This window comes from Hibiscus syriacus, unplaced genomic scaffold (assembly GCF_006381635.1).
Source record: "Hibiscus syriacus cultivar Baekdansim isolate YM2019G1 unplaced genomic scaffold, ASM638163v2 tig00110004_pilon, whole genome shotgun sequence".
Classification (NCBI taxonomy): domain Eukaryota; kingdom Viridiplantae; phylum Streptophyta; class Magnoliopsida; order Malvales; family Malvaceae; genus Hibiscus; species Hibiscus syriacus.
The window spans coordinates 521,313-535,185 of record NW_024062557.1 but is presented as its reverse complement, the minus strand read 5'-3'; the positions used below and the strand labels follow the sequence as shown (position 1 = coordinate 535,185).

Genomic DNA, 13,873 nt, shown 5'->3' with positions numbered 1-13,873 from the left:
GTGGGCAGATTTACGTCGAAGCTTTTTGCTGTAATGTAATCCACCTAATATGAACGACAGAATAAAAAAATGACATCACCTCTATAAGTCAAGCTGATGACGACCCAATGTATGAATGTTAAGACATATATAAATAACTCTTGCAAAAATGCATTGTGCATGGAATCCAAGATTGGATTCAAGTCGTGTCGCATGCAGTGATGCTAACCAAAGAAGAAAAGTACATATGGGGCATGGAAAAACAAGTTGATCATTTGCAAACTGAGCTCAAGTGGATGCGAAGCTCAATGATGGAGGTCGATGTTAAATAGTATGAGGATGAGAGGATTCATCTTTGGGTTGTTGAAATCAGAGAGCTTGCTTATGATGCCAAGGATGTTATCGAGGATTTTTCTTTAAGATTGGGTCCAAAAAAAAGGTGGTCTTTTGGGTTGTATCAAAAGATCAGTCTGCATCATGAATGAGGGATGGATGCTCCACCATACCCAGTCAAAGATTGAGGAAATCTTTGAGAAAAAAAATCCTTGACTTGGTCCGACGATTACATTTGTATGGCGTAAAGGGATTAAAGGATGGATGGGGGTCAATTTTTTTCCTAGAGAGCCCAAAGACCAATCATGAGATGATTGTACCAATATACTTTCTTTACCGTGTTTATTGAATAAAGGCATTGTCATTATTATTTTCATTTATTATTCTATGTTTTATATAAACTGAAGATGATGAAGTCCAAATAATTGTTATTAAAAGATCCTTAGCCAAGTATTAGTATGGGCATGTACAATAATAACATGTTCAAGGACAACATATAGTTGGTTGATGACAATGAGTTATCATTGACATACAGATGTCAAAATCGATATATGAGTATGTAGTTAGAGAACGACATATTGGATTGACCCGCTATGAGTATATGTCTTGGATTATTATGTGACGGTCACAATATTACTTATGGTGGTGAATACATGTATGATCCTCAGACTTGAGATCATTATTATCTCAACATATATTGTCACGTGTTTTGATATAGTTAAACATGCGTCGTAACTGGTTAAACTATAAAAATTGATGTTGAACACATCACGATATATGTAGTGGGATGTGAATGATCAAGATAGGATTTTTCCTTTCTGCATAATAAAAGTTATATCATTGGCCACTTGATTGAGTGAGACTAAAAATGCATGGCCATGCTCGAACAGATTGATATGAAAAATCATAAGTTGTTCATTTATAATAGTCTACTCTAGATATCAAGAAATATTAGGTAGGTTGTACAAGTGTGACTGTTCCAGAACTTGTGCCTACTCTAGATATAAAGTAAAAAATGATATAATACATAAAGAAGTTAGTCATGAAGATGTTATGTCGAATCATGACTTCTTGTAATTTAGGTGACAATGATACATTGCTAGATGTCACTCATTGTTTGTAATTTTAGAATGTGTCTAATAATTACTACTAATATTACAGGAACCTACAGGGTCACACCTTAGGGTTGAAATGAGCAAATACCAAACGAGATATGTGAAATTTGATTGCACTTGAATTAAAATGTATAATTAAGATTAATATATGTGTGTGTGTGTAATTTTAATTATCCCAGATATGTTGAATAAATGTCAAAAGGAATATAATTAATTTAATTATTTTATTTTATTAATAATTTGTAAAAATGCTCAGGGTTAGGGAAATAGCAGTATATAGGGTTTATGATGGTCTAGCAGTCGTTTATTCCTTTAGCCAAAATTTCTAAAAACAGCTTTTAAGCAAAGAGAAAAACTTTGCTCTCAACCGAGTGAACTGAGTAGAGGCCGAGAATTTCGTGGAGGCTTAGGATTCGCACATGTTCGTGACTGGATTGCTACACTATTGTTATTCCATGAATCCAAGGTAAATCATACATCTCTTCCTCCCTAATCCGGTTTTCCATACATGGATCCTTGGTGGGATTGTTGGATTTTTTTTGCTGTGTCATGGGGTGTACAGTCGATCACAACAATGGCATCAGAGCTACTTGTATGATACGAATTCGGTTGAATAATTGGTTGATGCGATTGTATGAGATATATGTTTTGTTTTTACTGCTTATTCGACGAGTATATGATATTTGTGCGAAAACATTTTGATTCCAGTCGCGACTAATTCAAATTAAATAAATGATTACAATCGCTGATTAAATGTTAATCATATGTTTGTTACTGTTGACGCAAGGTTTTGATGTCTGTATGTTAATTGTTAACATGGGGAATGTGCGAGTATGATAACATGTTGTTTTCGGCAGTGGAACAATGGTTGTTTCTGTGGAAAAAGCCTTCGGGATTAAAATCCCAAAAACATAATTTTGTTGATACATGTTAACAAATCGGGGGTTTGGCGACTGTGAGGCCGTCAGACCCTCGCAAGGGGCTCTGCCCCTAGACCCCTACATAGGCAACAAAGGTTGTAGGCTCAATATCAGTTATTATTAATAAATCCATAAATGATATATGTATCACATGTTTGATATGCACGATGTTTGATATGCATGGTTATAGTCATTCATTTGTAATGGTTGTAAATTTTAAATAGGGCATGTGTGTTGTGCCTTTCTATACTTCTATTGTAGTTCTCTTCTCATCTTATTCCCTCGCATGTAAAATGAGTTTTTTAAATTGTAATTCTATGAAGATTTGAAGAAATAGAAGAATTGACTGACTAAAGCGAGAAGATGCTTAAGAAACTATCTTTATCTTTAGGATTTATGGTTCTCCCATTAGCTTGGGATGAGCCACCTTAGTTTTTCTTTTTGGGCTATAACTATTGCATTATATTTCATGCTTTATATCTATCATGTATGTGATGCAATGAATGATATGTTAGCATGCTAGTAAATTGATGAGATCAATAAGGGCCTAATAATAATAGGAACATTGACGAGATAATAATGAAAACCCTTCTATAAAATCTAAGTTAATTTAACCATCTAATATTTACCCTCGCTAAAACCTCGATCGATATTATATGGGTTTTTCAAAGCATTGTGTGTAAATTTATCTAGGTTAAACACGAAAAATAAGCAAGTGATATTCGCTTATTGAAATATTGGTAATAACTTAGTTAGGTTATTCTAATAGGATTAGAAACCTAGAGGTTAGTAATTTGGATAAATCATGAGATGATTTGGACAAAAGTATTTCACAAAATAGAGGAGTTACGTGAAATGTAATTAGAAAAGTGTTGCTTACCTAAATAACCATTTTCTTAAGAGAAAAGCCAAAGATGACTTTGGAAATGATGAAATATGGATCCTTACTCACTAGAAAAATTGTCGAGAAGTTTTTCTGAAATTAAAATGTGAGGATTTTTAATTTTGAATGAAATAGTGGGAGTAATTTATTAGTAAGGACCTTTTATAAAATTTTAAACTCGGTAAATTTACTTACTTTATATATTTCCATTGTTGTAGATATAATAGAAAACAATGACACATTATCACTGTAATCGATCCTTGAGAAGGATAAGCTGAATGGATTGAACTTCCTTGACTGGTTCCGTAATTTGAGACTTGTTCTCAAATAAGAACGGAAGGAATATGCCATTGAAGAACATGTTCTTGGTCAATTGACAACTACTGCTTCTAGAGTTGAAAGGACAAGTATAAGAAACACATGGATAACATGTTGGACATAGGATGTCTAATGCTTGTCACCATGACCCCTAAGCTTCAGAAGCAACATGTAACACTGATAACTCCGTAAAAAAGGTCATATTTTAGGACCTTTTTCACTTAAGTTATTGAATGTCTAAGAGCTCATTTAGGACCATGTAGATGCATTTAGAATTATTTAGTTGCATGTGGTTGAATTCAGTTTGTCGCGCCATTCTAATTCATCATCAGTGCTGCCTTATTGGGAATGTGTTTGTCTAATGATGTGCAGGAATTGAGAGCAAGGAAAGGAGAAAGGGAAATGTTGTGACATAAGGAGATTGCTGAGCATAACGAAAATGTCGAGTTGGATTGGCATTTCGAAAGCGAGCAAAGTGTGAGAAGATATTTTTGAAGGCAGTTGTCTCCCAATTTCACCAAGAGCGAGAAATGAAAATGGATTGGTAATAACTGCAGATGTCAGGTGCCCAGTTGCCGATGCTGGACCACTGACCAATCATCACGAGAATCAAGCAAAGTTGGGGGTATCCTAGGAATTTCAACACCAATTCCTAGGGGTTTTTCTCTCCTTATATATAGAGGATGAAGCCAAAATGAAAATGGCTTTTGGTCCCATGCCCATTTGAGCTTAAAAGTTAGAGAGAAAAGGTCTTACTTTTCTCAGTCAATCCTACTTGTTGTGGCATTTCTCCTAGACAAGCCTAAAGGAGTGGCATCCTGAGCATCTGAGAGGAGCCAGTTCGCTGGGAGCAGTTCTTGGTGGCCGAGAAAAGTATTGGGCAGTGCACGTCGAATGCTTTCTCTCCTCCCCTTTGTTCTTTGCTTTCATAGTTTGTTATTGGGTTGTAAGGAACGGATGAAACTTGCTTTGTGCTTGTTTATTTCGAACCCCACCATGAACTAATCTTATTTGGTTGGAGTTCGCTTGGATGTTTAAGCTTATATTTCAATGAATGGTTGTTTTTCTATACTTTAACCTGTTTTGTTTATGAAACTTAATGCCTTAAGGTTGTAGGAGCTACGAGAGTAGCCTTTCCTTAGGAGGTCTTGAGGGTTCGAGAGAATGCCTTGGCAAATTATCCTTAGTGTTCGAGAGAAACTAGGGAGGAACTACATAAACAAGGGGTCCTAGGTAGTAACTAGGCCTAATCCACCTTAGAGATAAGGTTAGGATTTCATTCGACTAAAAGGAGTTGTGCAAAAATGATAGGTTAGATGTTAATGCTGCCAAAAAAAGGTATTATCGAGACATATCCTGTTATCTGGACCAATAGGATCACTGCAGGGGTTTACGCCAATCGGTAATGCCAGGGCATCTTTAATCTATCCAGTCCCTTACTAGAGATAGCATAGGGCACCTTAGTAGACTCTTTCGGGCAGGATAGGCATAGAAGAAATATCATTAGGAGAAATAGACTTAGATTTTCCAGTGACTCCTATCACTCACTTCTATAGTAGCTTGTCATGTGAGATAACTAAAGTCTTATTAATTAAATCGTATATTTTATATTTTATTTTGCCTTGATATTTCCATTTGTTTGCACTTATCACAATTGAATTTGCCATGACATTTCATCCAACTTGCCACGATATATTCAATTGCGACCACACTACCACCATTCAATTTTCACATCATTCATTCCATTTTGCCACAACATTCTCATTTGTACATACCATCACTAACTTTACTTAGGTGACAAAGTAAAGTGCCTTGACAAACCTATTTGATTTCCCCAATTCCCTGCGGAGACGATACTCAACTTATCACTGTATTACTTGTTCATTGTGTATACTTGCACATATATCCACACCCATTTATAGTACTCAAAATAGCGGACAAGTTTTTGGCGCCGTTGCCGGGGAATTGTCAACTGGAAGTTAAATTGTTTTGTCATAGCATTTTTATTTTACTTTTATATTTCTTTTATATCGTTTTACCTTTTATTTTTCTTATCTTTTTCAGGTTTTCTCAGTATATGACCACAAGTAATCTAGACAAGCCATTAGAACTGATTGAACCTGAGATCGAGAGGCTTTTTAGGCAAAGAAGACGAGCTCAATGTGTAAACATGTACCAAATCGGAAACCAAGGCATTAATCATGAGGAAGATCAGAATAACGAGGCAAATCTAAATGATGGGAATGCAGCCTGACCTCGTGCCATTCGTGATCACTTAAACCCGATCTTAGATGATTTAAATCCTGGAATAGTGGCACCAGAGATTCAAGCAGCCCACTTCGAGCTCAAACCTGTCATGTTTAATATGTTGAATTCCATAGGGCAATTCGGGGGGCATGCCAAATGAAGATGCCAGGTAGCACGAACATGTCTTGAAATTAAAGTTATTTCCTTATTCTCTGCGTGACCGAGCAAGGGCGTGGTTGAGTGGTGTTCCAGTGGGTTCAATGGAGTCGTGGACTAATCTAAAAAAAAAATTGCTACGGAATAATCCTCCAAACATGAACACCCAACTAAGGAATGACATCGCTTCTTTTCGTCAAGCTGATGACGAGTTAATGTATGAATGTTGGGATCGATACAAAGGATTGCTTCGCAAGTGCTCAAATCATGGTTTTCGAGATTGGACGCAAGTGGTGATGTTTTATAACGGAGTGAATGCGCCCACGAGGATGATGCTGGATGCCTCGGCAAATGGGACATTACTTGACAAATCACCAGCAAAGGCATTTGACATTCTGGATCGGATTGCCATCAACAAGGCTTGGACTTGGGCAAAAATCACATAGAGCTTTCGAGCTAGATTCTAAGGATACCGTGTCTGCCCAACTTGCTGCTATCACCAACATGTTAAAGAATTTTCAAGGCCGAGTGAAGTGAGAGAAGCGAAGGTAGCCCATTCAACGTGTTTATTATGCCACGACAATCACAATGAGAGTGACTACCCAACCAATCAAGAATCCATCAACTTTGTAGGCAACTTCAATCGAGGCAAAATAACCCTTATTCCAACACATATAATCCTGGATGGCGCCAACATCCAAACTTTTCATGGGGAAATCAACGAAACAACAATGCTCATCAACCAGCTCGGCAGCAGAATTTCAATGACTCCCCGGGTTTTCAATCGAATATGTCATGGCAGAATTCTAACAAGAGAGGGCCATCTTCATCTAACACCAGTTCTTTGGAGGCCACAATGCAAGAATTCATAGCAACAACAAAGACAATACTGCAAGACCATTCAACCTCAATCAAAAATTAAGGAGCCTTGCTTCAGAGCCACAGTTAGTCATTAAGGGCGTTGGAGAGTCAGGTTGGTCAAATTGTCGCGGCATTACAAGAAAGCAGACCAAGACATTTGTCGAGTGACACTGAAGTTACCAAACCTCATGGCAAGGAGAGCTGCAGTGTGTTAACTCTCCGAAGTGGTACACAAATTAATGTATTGAAGACAAGTTTGGGGGAAGACCGAAGGATGATTTACCCCATGTAACCATGAAAGTTGATCAAGAAGTGTAAGAAGAAGCACCAGTGGAAGAGGATAAGGCTGAGGATTCATCAAGTAAAGAAACTTAAGGGGCAAATAAAAATGCCGAGATAACTTCTGTTCGCACCCCATCAGTACAGGAAGCCAGACCCCCACCTCCTTTTCCACAAAGACTGAAAAAGCATAACAAGGATATTCAATTCAGAAAATTTGTTGACATTCTGAGTCAACTGCAAATCAATGTTCCTTTTCTGGAGGCTATGGAACAAATGCCTACATATACTAAATTCCTTAAGGAAATTGTTACCAAGAAGAGAAAAGTAGAGCAGTACGAGATAATTGCCACGGCAAAAGAATTTTGCTATTCTTTAAGCAAGCTGCCACCAAAGAGACATGATCCGGGTAGTTTCATCATCTCATGTTCGATAGAAGACAAATTTGTTGGGAAGGCACTATGTGACCTTGGCTCAAGTGTAAACCTGATGCCTAAGTTAATTTCCGTGAAGCTTGGGATATGAAATGCGAGAACTACGTCCGTCATCTTGTAATTAGCCGATCGTTCGTATGTTTATCCCGAAAGGAGAATCGAAGATGTCATCATGTGGATTGACAAGTTTGTTTTTCTAGTCGATTTTTTGATTCTAGACTGTGAGGTCGATGCCACAGCACCCATAATCTTGGGGAGACCCTTCCTAGCTACCGGTTGTATTCGCATCGACTACGAGAGGGGCGAGCTGACCATGAGAGTGGCCGATCAGCATGTCACAGTGAATGTCTTCCGATCTCTCAAATACATGGATGATTCTGAAGAAGGCCAGAGCATTTTAGAAGTGGATACGGTAATCACATAAGAAGCAGATCAATTTTGCCAGGATAATTTCATTCAACTAGGATCTGATGAGGGGATAGTTGAAGACTTAAAGGCTGGAAAGCCTAATAATTTCGCATACGATGAACGACAGGCTAGCTTCCTCAAAGCTAGCCCAGTACGCATTTTAAACCTTTGAATTTCGACGAGTTTGTTCTTCCCAAGCCCTCATTACAACATGCACCTACCCTATAACTTACGAATTTGCCACAACATCTTAAATATGCTTATCTTGGTAGTAATGAAACTTTGCCTGTGATTATTTCCTCTACCCTTACTCCTAACCAAGAATCTAGTTTGTTAAGTGTTTTATCACAACATAAGAAAGCGTTGGGATGGACGATGGCAGATCTGAAGTGAATAAGTCCAACCATCTGCATGTACAAGATCCTACTGGAAGAATGCCACGAAAAATCCATAGAGCCACAGCGAAGATTGAACCCAATCATGAAGCAAGTTGTGATGAAAGAGATTCTCAAATGCCTTGATATTGGAGTGATTTACCCCATTTTTGATAGTTCTTGGGTAAGTCTCGTCCAATGTGTATCGAAGAAAGGAGGCACGACCATGGTGACAAGTTAAGACAATGAGTTGTTACCTACACGCACAGTCACAGGGTGGCAAATCTGCATGGACTACCACAAGCTCAACAAGGCCACCAAGAAGGATCATTTCCCTTTTCCGTTCATCGATCAAATGCTGGATCGACTTGCTGGCAAGGCATTTTATTATTTCTTGGACGGATACTCGGGGTATAATCAAATTACCATCGTACCAGAGTACCAAAAGAAGATGATGTTCACGTGTCCCTATGGCACTTATGGTTTTCGAAGAATGCCTTTTGGACTTTGTAATGCCCCGACAACTTTTCAGCGCTGCATGCAAGCCATATTTTCAGACATGGTTGAGGATTTTTTGGAAAAATTTATGGATGATTTTTCTGTTTCAGGGGATGACTTTAAAAAATGCCTCAGCAATTTGACAAAGGTACTGAAGCGATGCGAGGATGCCGATTTCGTGATGAACTGGGGAAAATGCCACTTCATGGTGACCGAATGCATTATTTTAGGCCATAAAATCTCTGCAAGGGGTATTGAGGTAAACAAAGCCAAGATTAAGGTGATCGAGAAGCTACCCCCACTAACTTCTGTTAAGGGCATTCGGAGTTTCCTTGGACATGCTATATTTTATAGAAGATTCATCAAAGACTTCTCCACTATATCCAAGCCCTTGTGCACCCTGGTACAATAGAACCAGCTGTTCGTGTTCGATCAGAAATGCCATGGCGTTCAAAGAGCTGAAGTAAAGACTTATCTTTGCACCAATCGTGGTTCCCCCATATTGGACGGCACCGTTCGAGTTAATGTGTGATGCAAGTGATTTTTCCGTGGAGGTTGTGCTTGGGCAACGTAGAGGTAAAATCTTTCATGTTATTTATTATGCTAGCCGTACCTTGAATGAGGCACAATTAAACTATACTACTACTGAGAAAGAATTACTTGCCGTGGTATTTGTATTTGACAAGTTTAGGCTATACTTGATAGGCACCAAAGTCATAGTTCACACTGATCACTCAGCTATAAAATATTTAGTGAACAAGAAAGATGCCAAGCCTAGACTTATTAGGTGGATATTACTACTGCAAGAGTTCGACTTAGAGGTAATCAATAGGAAAATTATTGAAACCCAGGTTGCAGATCATTTTTCTAGGCTAGAAAACATTTCAGAATGCCATGACATTTTTTATATTAAGGAAGAATTTCCTGATGAAAAAATCTTATATGCCACGGCAATTCCATGGTACACTGACCTCGTTAATTTTCTTGCTAGTGGTGTTTTTCCATATAAATTGAACAGCCAGGCAAAAAGAGGTTTCTGCATGATGCCAAGTTCTATTTTTGGGACGAGCCGTACCTATTCAAGCAATGTATGATCAAATGATTCGACGGTTTGTCCCTGAAGAGAAGCAACGCGATATCTTACACCATTACCACACAACACCCTATGGAGGGCATTTTGGAGGTACGGGGATTGCTGCCAAGGTCCTCCAATCAGGCTTCTACTGGCCATCGCTATTTAAGGATACCCACAATTTTGCAAGGCCTGTTACAGATGCCAGCATACTGGGAACATTTCCAAACGACACCAAATATCGTTGCAAAATATTTTGGAGATAGATCTATTCGATGTTTGGCGCATTGATTTTATGGGACAGTTCCCATTTTCTTTTGGAAACTTATACATTTTACTTGCGGTGGACTATGTATCCAAGTGGGTTGAAGCGATTGCGACACTAAGGAATGACTCGAAGACGGTGCTCAAGTTCCTTCACAAGAACATTTTCACTCGATTTGGAGCACCAAGAGCCATTATCAGTGATAAGGGCACCCACTTTGACAAAAGCTAATCGCCAAGGCATTACAGAAATACGGAGTGCACATAAAATTGCCACGGCATATCACCCACAAACAAATGGGCAAGCTGAAGTATCCAACCGTGAAGTCAAGCAGATTCTCGAGAAGGTGGTGAACCCTCGAAGGAAAGACTGGTCCCTAAAACTCGATGAAGCGCTTTGAGCATACCAGACGGTATTTAAAACACCTTTTGGATTGTTGCCCTTCAAGATGGTATTTGGAAAAGCCTGTCACCTTCCAGTTGAGCTAGAACATAAGGCAACTGGACAATCAAGAAGCTGAACTTCGACGCACAACTAGCTGGGGAGAAACGACTGCTAGATCTGAATGGAATGGAAGAGTTTCGAGCACATTCATATGAAAATGCCAAGCTCTACAAGGAAAAAATGAAGAAGTGGCATGACAAAATGCTTTTACCACGGCATTTTCATGTTGGCCAGAAAGTGTTCCTGTTTAACTCTAGGCTCAAACTCTTCCCTGGAAAACTGAAGTCATGATGGTTGGGACCATTCGAAGTCTACCATGTTTACCCGTATGGCGCTATGGATATCATGAGCATGGACGATGGGTCTATCTTTAAAGTCAATGGCCAGCGCCTGGAGGCATACCAAGGAGTCCCACCATTGTGTGACAAGATTGCACTTCTCTTGCATGAAGTTGATACTGGCCCAGCATCTTAAGGATGCCGTGACATTTTAAAATTACTCTTGTGCATAAATAAATGTTTATTTACCTTCTTTTTAATTGACTATTTTATTTTTCTTTGCAAGGTTAGGGTACATACAACTTTCAAATGTACCAGCATCAGATTTTGAACACTCCATCCCCACACAATTTTGGAAGCGCACACGTCGCACGATCGTCGCACCACCACAAGCGTAAAGTCAAGGTACCTTGCATTACATTGCATTTCATAGCATGTAGTTTGATTTTCCTTAGTTTAAGTAAGAATTGAGGACAATGATTCTCTCAAGTTTGGGGGAGGTAGGGTTCTCAAATCATTACATGATATTATTAATAAAATAAATATGCCATGACATTAGTAAATGTATAATTAGTTTTCTGGAGTAAATTAAGGATGCCGATGATGATGAATTTTTTATGGCTAGGATTGAATGTTCATGACTGTTGAGGATGACAGAACCAACTCTAGGACTTGCTTCTTTGAAACCTTCGAATACAAGATTGTATGTTTTCCATGCTTAAGGAACTCAAAAAAAATTATAAGAGAATTCTTGAATGTAATAGCATAAAACTTTGAATGATGAAAACCCCACACACAAAAAATGAAGTTGTGAATAAATGCTTCGGCATATCTATAGAGGGACACTCCGCTATGCCATGGCATTACCTGGAAACTGCATATAAATATATAGAAACTATGTCATATGAGTGAATGAAAGTAGTCACGGGATGACTCTATCTGACTAGCTTGGGGGTGGAAGGTATGCTCCCTTTCGCCTAGAGTGTGGGATGGTAGGTGTGATAGGTTGACTCCCCTCGTAGAAGAATTAATGAAAGAAAAGAAAACAAGGTGGGAGTAAAAATTTGTAAATGTCATGGAAAATTAAGAAAGCTTGCTTAGAAAATTTTTAAGTTTGTTAAGCATGGACTGGATACAAACACGCACTCACCTACACAAAGAATCTTGCCCTAAGGGACAGTGCTTGATTTCTCAAACTAGTCTAGCATGTTGAAGCCAATTATGCTGAGGGCTGAAATTTTATCCCATATAACTATTCTGGTTCTGAACTTGCCAGTGTATGCTTGTTTTGCTTAATATTACACATTGCTTGAGGACAAACAATAGCTTAAGTTTGGGGGTGTGATAACTCCGTAAAAAGGTCACATTTTGAGACCTTTTCACTTAAGTTATTGAATGTCTAAGAACTCATTTAGGACCATGTAGATGCATTTAGAAGTATTTAGTTGTATGTGGTTGAATTCAGTTTACCGCGGTATTCTAATTTGTCATCAGTGTTGCCTTATGGGGAAGGTGTTTGTCTAATGATGTGCAGGAATTGAGAGAAAAGAAAGGAGAAAGAGAAATGTCGTGACATAAGGAAACTGCTGAGGAGAATGATAATGCCGAGTTGGATTGGCATTTAGAAAGCGAGCAAAGTGTGAGAAGATATTTTTGAAGCCAGTTGTCTCCCAATTTCACCAAGAGCGAGAAATCCACCTAGATTAGTACTAAAAATGCCCATGCTGGACCATGCTGCCCTGCTGCAGATGTCAGGTGCTCAGTCAACCACCCAGTATGGGCCATTTACAGCAGCCCATGCTGGACCACTGCCCAATCATCACGAGAATCAAGCAAAGTTGGGGTATCCTAGGAATTTCAACACCAATTCCTAGGGTTTTTCTCTCCTTATATATAGAGGATGAAGCCAAAATGAAAATGGCTTTTGGTCCCACGCCCATTTGAGCTTAAAAGTTAGAGAGAAAAGGTCTTACTTTTCTCAGTCAATCCTACTTGCTGTGGCATTTCTCCTAGACAAGCCTAAAGGAGTGGCGTCCTGAGCATGCAAGAGGAGCCAGTTACTGGGAGCAGTTCTTGGTGGCTGAGGAAAGCATTGGGCAGTGTACGTCGAAGGCTTTCTCTCCTCCCCTTTGTTCTTTGCTTTTATAGTTTGTTATTGGGTTGTAAGGAACGGATGAAACTTGCTTTGTGCTTGTTTATTTCGAACCCCACCATGAACTAATCTTATTTGGTTGGAGTTCGCTTGGATGTTTAAGCTTATATTTCAATGAATGGTTGTTTTTCTATGCTTTAACCTGTTTTGTTTATGAAACTTAATGCCTTAAGGTTGTAGGAGCTACGAGAGTATCCTTTCCTTAAGATGTCTTGAGGGTTCGAGAGAATGCCTTGGCAAATTATCCTTAGTGTTCGAGAGAAACTAGGGAGGAACTACATAAACAAGGGGTCCTAGGTAGTAACTAGGCCTAATCCACCTTAGAGATAAGGGTAGGATTTCATTCGACTAAAAGTAGTTGTGCAAAAACGTAGGTTAGATGTTAATGCTGCCACAAAAAGGTATTACCGAGACATATCCTGTTATCTGGACCAATAGGATCACTGCAGGGGTTTACGCCAATCGATTATGCTAGGGCATCTTTAATCTAACCAGTCCTTACTAGAGATAGCATAGGGCACCTTAGTAGACTCTTTCGGGTAGGCTAGGCATAGAAGAAATATCATTAGGAGAAATAGACTTAGATTTTCCAGTGACTCCTATCACTCACTTCTATAGTAGCTTGTCGTGTGAGATAACTAAAGTCTTATTAATTAAATCATATATTTATATTTTATTTTACCTTGACATTTCCATTTGTTTGCACTTATCACAATTGAATTTGCCACGATATTTCATCCAACTTGCCACGACATATTCAATTGCGACCACACTACCACCATTCCATTTTCACATCATTCATTCCATTTTGCCACAACATTCTCATTTGTACATACCATCACAAAGTAAAGTGTCTT

General features: G+C 38.7%; 1 long non-coding RNA gene across 1 annotated transcript in view; it reads left to right on the top strand.

The window, feature by feature from the left end:
* Positions 1-13,873, top strand: part of LOC120212188 — a 15,818-nt gene extending 1,945 nt beyond the window's left edge. Inside the window, exons 2-3 of the long non-coding RNA XR_005524665.1 lie at positions 9-14; positions 13,863-13,873. This is a non-coding gene — a long non-coding RNA (uncharacterized LOC120212188). The remainder of the gene's footprint in view (positions 1-8; positions 15-13,862) is intronic.